Source organism: Nymphaea colorata, chromosome 11, assembly GCF_008831285.2.
Source record: "Nymphaea colorata isolate Beijing-Zhang1983 chromosome 11, ASM883128v2, whole genome shotgun sequence".
Taxonomy (NCBI): Eukaryota; Viridiplantae; Streptophyta; class Magnoliopsida; order Nymphaeales; family Nymphaeaceae; genus Nymphaea; species Nymphaea colorata.
In genome coordinates this window covers 16,037,993-16,048,160 of record NC_045148.1, presented here as the reverse complement: position 1 = coordinate 16,048,160, position 10,168 = coordinate 16,037,993, and positions in this window count along the sequence as shown.

Below are 10,168 nucleotides of genomic sequence, written 5' to 3'. Positions count from 1 at the left end.
AGGGAGGTGTTTGGACAGAGGAGATGTCCTGTGGAACACCTACAAATATGTAGGTGTTGGTTGGAGTCAGTAAAGTGAAGGTGAAAGGTAGGTAGTATGTCAAATTCTAGGAAATATGAGGAGCAAGTCTTTGAACTTTTTAGATTATGTAAACTACTTGAATAGTGATAGAGGTGAACCTGTAATGAATGTGTCCTGTGTCAAAAGTGACTGATAGTGGACGATATCTTTCTTTTTAATTTATGGGAAAATGCATACGCACACATGCACATAACCATTCACTACAGTTTCATTTTCACTTTTAGCAGAACCGTTACTTATTTTATGATATATAGCATCTTTTTTTCTTTTTTGCTTTAAGAGATTGTGGATCTTAATCAGAGTCCGATTGAGACAAGTATGCTGTGGGTGTGCACAAACTCATAATGTTCAAATCTATATGCACAAACTCATCAAAAGTGGGTGCATGTAAAAGAGGATGAAGAGGATGACGGACAGAGATGAGTAAAACCAGTCTCAAAATAAGACTGAATTTCAAGTTTCTTTCCCTCGCTAGTATTCACGAATCTTATGGTAGAAATGAAATTTTATGAGGAATACAAGTCAAGGCTTGATATACTTTGGAAATAAGGGAGTCATAAAATCACTTTTGCACATCAGATTCTGCTGATTTTTTTTTTCATACATATGCATTTGGGCAAATGACTCCATTTGCGCATATGGATAACCTGTTGATGGCCGTTCATATTGGATAATCATATTCATGCATTATATATACATATATAGACAACCTTCCTGAGATGGGATTTAGATCTGATGTGAAATTTAGATCTCATGGGATTGGGAAAGGGAGAGGGTCATATTCCACTATTTATATCCCTTAACTGATCTGGTTGGTACCATTTAATTGGTCTTAAAAGTGAACCCACTTGGTTTAATGGCCCAACACATGCACAGATACAGCATAGCACGAGAAAGTAAAATTTCCCTTCAAGATCTTTTGATGTTATTCATCCTTGTGCTCCCTAAACCAATTATACACAACTATTTTTGTGATGCAGATGACAATAAAAGTTTGTCTGCTCATTAATGTCCACAACATGGAAACATCACTACCGACCATCAAGAGCCTGCAAACGACCTAGAAAAGCTCCATGGATTTAAATTAGCTCTCGACCGATGCTTTCAAAACCTTTAAAGAGCTCAATTGCCAACAGTGGGATGCTTTTTACTTTGTACATGAGCTCCTTCGTACTAGAACGCAGCACCATGTAAGAAGAATTGAAGCAATCTTAAAAAGGTCTCTCCCATTTTTTTCAATTTCTAAGAAAATTTTGAGAGAAAATTGTACGTAAAAATGAAAAATCTATGATGACATACTGTTCTACCAGTAATCGTTGTTGGAGCAAGAACTTTGATTGAAATGGTGAAACCAAATATGATCTCGAATGACAATATCCCTATTAGTTACCTTACATATTAACTTCACAAAATTATGACTGTGTTCACATATCATGAGATTCTTCACAATCCATATGCTTGTCTTGGGAAGACCTAATGCCACTGTTAACTTCTCACTATGCGCATGCAGAACATGTTATTTCTTTTCTTACTCTATGTCATACAGCACAAATGCAGCAATGTTATCACCGCAATTTTTTTAAAAAAATGTATTTTATTTTCACCCAAATGAAATTCTCAATTATTTGGATTTAAGTTTTTATACCCTAAGCTCAATTTTAGACCCAAAACAAATTTGTGACTATTCGATCTAAAATGAATATCTAAACATATGTCCAAACCCAAACACAAAATTCAAATTCAAAACCCAACTTTAAACGTGGGATTCAAATCCAAAATCTAACTCTCTGATCCGAATTAGATCTAAAATTCAAGTTTATATCCAAATCGAGAATTTCAAACTCAAAATCCAAAATCGAAAAAAAAAAAACGAAATTGAATGCTATCGAGCGCTGCACATGCACACACAAACCTTCCCTTCATTTTATGTCTTGTCCTTGCGCCAAAAATGTGTTTTGAGCTTAAAACAGCGAATAGAGTGCGTTAACAACCAATTGAACCCAATCCGGATCTAAAACAAACTCGAAATCATTCAACTTTGTTCGCAACAAAAACCAATTTTACTCCTCTTAAATATATATTTAAAATATGTTTTTTACGTTTTTTTATTATTTTTATTCTTTGAAGTTTGAACGACCCCTGGGAGGCTAGGGAGGTGAAATCCACCCCATTTTGATCTATACGAGACAATAAGGGAGGCGTTTCGCACGTTCTATTGGGTGGGCATTAGCCTCACATCACAAAGGGGTATTTGCAGGGCTAATTGCAATCTCACTTTGTCAAAACCTATTAAAAAAAAACTCAGAATTTGTATGAAAAATAAATAAAAAATCAAATTTTAGTTTTGGCTTCAAAACTCCTTATAAATACACTCAATATCTTCTTTCTTGGCCATAGGCTCTTGGGGTATCTCTATTGCTTCTTCAATTGAGGATTTAAAGTTTTTCTTAGCTCTCTATCTCTATTTCTCTCTTATTTTCTTCTCTTCTTCTCCAAATTCCAACTCTTCAAGAAAGCAAACCCCATTTGAGAAAACTTTGGGATCATGGGAGATTCATCTTCTAAAAATCATTCTTATTAGAGGTATGTAATCAATACCTCAATCCATATCTTTTCCTCACTTTCTTCATTCTTTATCTTCCCATGGCTATATAATATAACTCTCAAATTTCCTCTTCAGAGTCAAAAGCTATTCTTAAGTAGACCGGGAGTATGAGCAAGGCAAAATAAATTTTATTTCTTCATTTATTTTAAAAAATATGCTTATTATGTTGTTTTATTCATCGTTTATCTTAAGATGATGTTCATGTGTGATATATTAATTTTTCTTAATTAATGAGCAAATGCATAGTGAGAATGAGTGGCTGGGTTGAGATTTCTTCGTTCTTATGTTGATTTTTGAGGTTGAGATTTGTCAAACCCATGAAAGCTATAACGAATATATACATGTTAAAATGTATTTTTATTCATTCTCACATTTAGTTTCATTCTTAATCACCCGATTAAAAACCTCAATAAGTGCTTTATTATGTTGCTTGATTTTCTTTCATATTCAATGGTAGAAGAAATATACTCTTATAACAGATAATCATGGTTTTATGTTCATGTATAAATATATTTGGAATCATATTTTTCAAAAATTTTTGAAAGCAAGAACCCTTTTTAATGAAGCCTTGAAGACTTAGTTTATGCTCTTGCATAAGCTCAAGTTTCTCTTCGACCTATATAGAAAAATTGAAGTCAAATATTTCCAAATTATCTATTGATTTCAACTCTCATGAAAGCGTACGTGTATATACATACTATATCCCTATAAGTCGGAGGTCATGGCAGTCGAGGAGACCACATTTTTCTCTAGCATTTGGTTGAAAAACAACCTCGCAGACTTGACATCCCTCCAAAGCATTGCCGTCCACGAGATTACGTTCTTCTCTGCATTGTCCAAAACAAGAGCTCAGTTGATTCCATATCCCCTAGCATTGAATAACAAAAAAATTAAAGCAGTCCAAAACCGAATTTGTCATACTCATTTCGTCAAACACGGTGAGTAGGGTCGATGTCTCCTAAGCGGCAATAAATATCATCAACAGTCGTCTAGATAAAAGAATTATTCGAATAACTGGACTTCACAATCCAAGAATGGAGTTGGGCGCACTGAGAAACGACCCAACAGGCGTTGAGAATGCACGATAGCACATGCGGATTGGGGAGGAAGCCCCTGCTTTTCCTTGTGATTGAAGAGCATGAATGCTTCTTCGAGAAGCCCGTTTCTAGTGTAGCCATAAATCATGGAAACCCAGAGATGTTGATCAAATGGTTGGTGAGGTCAAATATCAAAGAAGCATACTTCATTTTCTTTGTGGCAGTGCATACTGTCAACAGTTTGTGAACCAACTGCACATCTTGCTGCAGGCCATACTGTATAACAAGAGTGTTGATCCTTTTTAAGGACTCGAAATCAACGCACCATTGGAGAAGATGTTTCAGCTCAAGAGAAATTCCGCTAGCCTTACCGAATCGTGTTAGAGTTGGGATCGTCTCTCATCTCGGCCGGGCACCAATTGGCAATGCTATAGCCACCAAACTAATCAGTTGGGTTTATCCCTCATCAGTTCATGCGAAAACACACACCTTGGATTTCAATTCTCAACTAAGCACAATTCCATGACCAAGTCGAACGACCTTCACTTTTAATAACTAATCAGATCTGTATATACCCGGCATTCCTATTTGTGTTTGTTTCACCCGATATGGTGGTCACAGAAATATCGTGTGTAGTAGGATAAAGGGTTACAAGCAATATTCTTTGTAACCGATTGTAACACACTTGTCTCAGCCACATATAAAAGGGTTGTTACAGAATATTTATCATTCACTTGATATGCAGCCAAACAAAAAGTTGTTCGGTAAAAGTAGTTGTGCATCTCTGTTTTTTCATGGTGTCAGAGCACCAAGAAGGTTCTCAAATGGCGTCGTCATCTCCTATCCTTGCAACACATAAGTTCTCATATCCTTTAACGCTGAATGTGGCGAACTTTGTTTCAATCAAGCTCACCCAAGTAATTTTCTACTCTAGAAAACCCAGGTTCTTGGACTGATTGAAAGCCAAGATTTACAAGGCTTCGTTAATGGAGAAATTTTTGTGCCAAGCCAATACATCCAGGTAGGAGACAAGCAAGAAATCAATCCTGAATACGTTCAATGGAAGAATGTCGACAGGTTGCTACGTGGCTGGATTACAGGAACGCTATCAGAAGATGTCTTAGGGCTTGTGGTTGGCCTTGAGACGGCAAGACAAGCCTGAAAAATCCTGGAAGAGGCTTACACACTTGATTCACAAGAAAAAGAATGTTGTCTACTACAGAAGCATAAGGAGATGAATATGTCCATAAGCGACTACATCAAGATTTTCAAGAACTCTTTTGATGAACTGGCGGCAAGATCATACAAAGGTATTCCTCCTGCTGAATGGTTTGGGGACTGGATATGAGGCGTTTGTGACATCATGGTAAAACCAATGTCCTTCTTATAAAGAAATCATACCCTTGCTTCAAGGTCATGAAACATTGAAGGTTCTGAATAATGATGAATCAGAATCAAATCAATATTCATCATATTATGCTCAACGACAAAACTCTTATTAAAATGATAATGAGGTACGTCAAAGCTACCGTTGATTATGGAACACAAATACAGGTTGCATCTTATCCTCTTCTCCAAGGCTTTGCAGACTCAGATTGGGTTGGGTGCCCAATAACACGAAGATCCACCACTAGTTATGAAATTTATCTTGGGCCAAATTGTGTTTCATGGACAACAAAGAAGCAACCGACAGTGGCTAGATCAAGTTCGGGAGCTAAATACAGAGCTCTAGCAGCTGCTTCAGCAGAAATGACTTGGATTGGATATGTTTTAAAGGATATTGGAGTCATCTTATGTCGAACACCCAGATTATATTGTGATAATGTTCAGCTCTTCATATGACCATCAATCCAGTTCAACATAACAGATCTAAACACATTGAGTTAGATTACCATTATGTACAGGAACGTGTTGCAGAAGGGGCATTAGAAACCAAACATATACCATCAGCTGAGCAAGTGGCAAACATATTCACAAAGCCATTCGGTAGAACGCAGTTCACTTACGTTTGAAACAAACTTGGCCTAACACAGTGTCCCCAGTCCAGTTTGAGGGTGGATATAACTAATCAGATATGTATATACCCAGTATTCATATTTGTCTTTGTATTTGTTTCACCCGATATGGTGGTTACAGAAATATGGTGTGTGGTGGGATAAAAAGTTAACAAGCAATATTTTTTGTAATCGATTGTGACACCTTTGTTTCAGCCACATATAAGGGGCTGTTACAGAATACTTACCAGTTACCACTGACTTGATATACAAGCAAACAAAAAAGTGTTCGGTCCAAGTAGTTGTGAACCTCTGTTTTTTCAACTTCACTTTGAAGGTCTTAAGTACAAACCCCTAACCAAGTGAACTTTTGTCTGATTAGCAGGTACTTGACGAACAACTCATTTTCCTCTTTTTCAATGAACAAGCGCCGAACCTCACATGGATCACCTTCGTTGGCGCATGTGCTTGCCCGAACCTGTGTGTCAGTAATTACAGAGAATTATCATCTGCGGAAGGCTTATTTTTACATATCAGAAAGTTCACCGTCCTTTTCTTGTTTTCTGAATGGACTTCTTAGATTAACTTTTCAGAATTGTCAACTCCGGCCGCGCAAGGGCACTTCTTCGAAACTGTCCTTTTAAAAAAGACTTTCTTATTTTATTAAACGTTCTAAAATAATTATTTAATTCAATTTTGATCAAAGGATTATGAATTATATATACATATGTATATGTTAACATCACTCTCACCTGGTTCACTTAAAAGTCGTCTATTTCTTATTTCAGTAATTAGAATGACAGCTAACAAAATTCAAAAAGTGATTCTTCTGAATCTTGAAGAAAAAATCTCTGAGGTCCAACAGTTTCTCATTCTTAGGCACACTCGCTTGCCGTGCGATCCAAATTTTCAGAGCTGCATTTGATTCCTGTACGTGCAAACACACACACACACACACAAAGACTGCACACCCCAAAAGCAAGTGTTGCATTTGATTGTTCGCCTGTGATCGTGAGAGAACTATTTGCTTGCTACAAAACCTCCTGTCATGCCCTGCTCGAGTGTAGTTTATCAAGGAAATAGAAGCAAACAATTTTGAGGTCAAGTCATCTGGAAAAGACAGACTAAATTGATAGTGGACTTAACGAGCAGATTCTTTGAAGGATGCGACACCTTCTCTGAAAGAGGTAAAGGTAGGTAAAAGTTAGGCAGGAAGAAACGAAGTTATCTCCTCCACGTATGTCCAAAGACGAATGATCAGAAAATGGAACGAAAAATATTCAACTGAAGGCATACAAGATATTTCATGGTGAACAGCTACTGATTGCACACAGTAGTTACTGGTGAAGACATTCCCCCTTGAGTGGAGTATTCCGTCCTTTATTTTATTGCTAGCCATCACGGAAGAAACAAGGACTCGACTGACAAGCCTTTCTTCGTACAAGTTACCATCTTACCCACTCTAGGCGTCCAGTGTTTTTCTTTCAACCTCCAATTTTACTGCAACAAATAGAGAGAAAATAGGACCCTGCCCATGACCTTTTACTCATGTTTCAAATCTCAACCCAATTGAGGTGCAGGGTATTCCAGCCTCAAATTTTATTGCTCTGTAAATGAAAGGGGACTCGATTGCACAAGCCATTTCTCGTAGCATCGAATGGCTAAACCATGTCGTCCATGCAAGAGCCTCTCCAGTAAAGCTACAGCTTCTCTCCCAGGAGGAAGGCTAATATTAGAGTAAAAACTCTGAGAACACAGGAAAACAAGTGATGTACAGGCATGACAAAATAAGATGCCCGTAAGCACGTTCAAGTTAAAAATGTGATTGTCATATAATTACTGAAAGTACACTGATGATGAATATTATAGCAGCAAGAACATGATGTGGCCAACCATAAAATGCTCATCAACACATCTTCGGACTGTTGCTGTCAAAAGAAAGTACAAAGCAACTGCTTAGGTGAAGATGTTCAGTTAAAGGTGGCATCAGTGACTACAAACAGTCATTTGCTGAGATCAATGAAGTTTACTCCACGAACCCCATGCATCACTTGCTATGTGTAAGACGTGGCAATTGTATTAACTTGGATCCAGAAAAGGAAAAAGGGCTTTGTTTTGTCCAACATGGAGAAAGTACCAACTTGGCATAAGGAGGGGAAGAGAACGTTTTCCTTACAAGAGATGGCGTGAAGACCTCTGTCTCCATCTCCAGCCTCATCCGTGAACATGGTCTTAAGAAACTCAATAAGGCTGTTGTCAAGAATGGACGTGACTGGAAGCTAACATCCTCGATTTTTGAATAGCTCTTGGAAGAGGACTTCCTTTGACTGATCATTCGGAAATCTGTAAACCAAACCTTGTTTCCTGGTCCTTAACAAATTGTACAAGCCAATGAATATTTAACAGCAGCCTCGAGATGGGGTCGCCCCAGCAATTAGGCCTCCTATTTAGAGGAACGGAGGAGTTGAACATTAGAAAGAAACTGATAAATCCTACTTTAAGATCTTTTGAGGAAAGGAGGTGAAATTGAACTTCTCAATGGCAGGTAACTAGCTTTTTTTCAGGCTCGGTACCCCTTTCAATGAATTTTCCTTTATAATTCATAATAATGAGGCAAAACACTGGGCTGCAATAAAGCAGCTGCAGGAGAGTCTGTATAGCAGGAGGCTTTCGTGAGACCAGAAACAAGATTATTTGGTGTTTCTCTATCTCAAAGGTTGTTCTTAAAGAGATGTCTTTACGAGCTAGCCATTCATAAGGAGACTTAACACACATGGCCCCGTTCTAAGGCAATTCCTTGGCAACTAGCTGCTCCCTGCTATGAGCAGATTTTGGCCTGTCCATTAAAGAGAGGAAAATTCATGAGATGTTTATATTGCGGAAATGTAACTTGACCTTGTACTTTATGCCAGGAAAAGAAGTTGCATCAGCCTAATCCGAGGGCTGGATGAGGAATTCAAAATAGATGTTACCACTCTGTAATGCGACTGATCTTTGACTATGAACTATGGAATAAATCTATGAGCCTCATAGTTAATGAGTGAGTAGCATATCAAGCACCACAAGCCACTAGTAGCCACTTTGAGCGAACCATTCATATCAAGTATCAGCATCACTAAAAAGAAATTTGTAAAATTCATCCCCTTAAAGAAGAGATGGCAATCCAAAATTTAGATTAAAATATAACAAGTTTTTGAGAATATTGAATTGCATTTGTTCAGAAAATTGGGTATCCACATGCTTGCCGACTTGAACTGTGACCAGAAAGAAATTTATTTAGTAAAACCTACCAATATTGTTAATATTGATGCTTATCAGTCTGTATCATCCGACGTGCATCATATCAAAGCCAACCCAAAATGATTAGGCCAAAACAACCCCTTCAGAATATTGGCTGATACAGGGCCTGCATCAGACGATAATATCTGCACATATATCAATAAAACAATATTTAAGATCCGCAGGTATTGGCGCTAGATACTGATGTATGTTGGCTGAAGTACCATATCTTATTATCTACAAGTTTTTGATATTTATAGTATTGGACTCCATTGTAACTTAGTAAGAGACGTAGGACAGGCTGTCAGTCTGGAAGCCTCTTGATTTTATATTTGCTGTTGCTGGTCCATCCTGAAATCAAAGGACGATGGCTCCAGCTGAGGGGCTTTGATCCATGTAGCCGTCGAAGGAATTGGCAACAGCGGATTCTAAGCTATATATATATATATATATATATATATATATATATATATATATATATAGAGAGAGAGAGAGAGAGAGAGAGAGGGAGAGTTTCTTTTATGCCAAGTAATAGGTCCCAAAATAAGTTGGACAGGTTGGCACTTAGTTCAGGTAGAGTAATAAAGACTAATGCCCTCACATTACACTGTACAACCACAAACAGGTGGACAACATTGATCACCGGCGCTACGGTAAAAAGAGCATAAGACAAATGCCTTTAAATATTTTCTTTCCATCTTCACATAATTACTTCTCCTCAGGAAGCGCTTAAGAGGCCAATCATTGAATTATCCCACAGAACAGATGCACATAGAACAGTAGTCAATTAAATTTGTTTTTCACCTTATGGTAATTGGTGTTGCCATATCACTATTGGCACAGTCTCTATAGTTAGGCCAGATCAGCGTGGCGGAGAAACGGGGGAAAATGCACCTGAAAGTGAAGTCTGGACATCAATTTCTTGTTTGCGACATGAACGGTTGGGTGCTGCTACTGATTGCTAACTAAAGCTTGAATATTTGATGACTCAGATTAGTCTTGAAAAATAATTGATAGAGGCATGTAACGAACAGAAGGGATGGATGACAGCTAGAATCACAATGCTGAAGATATGGTATTTTAGCATTGAAAAACCCCAAAGGAACAAGTTTTTCCGTAGCCAATCTCTCCTTGCATTGAAATGTGATAAAAAAAAGGCGGTGCTTCAGTTA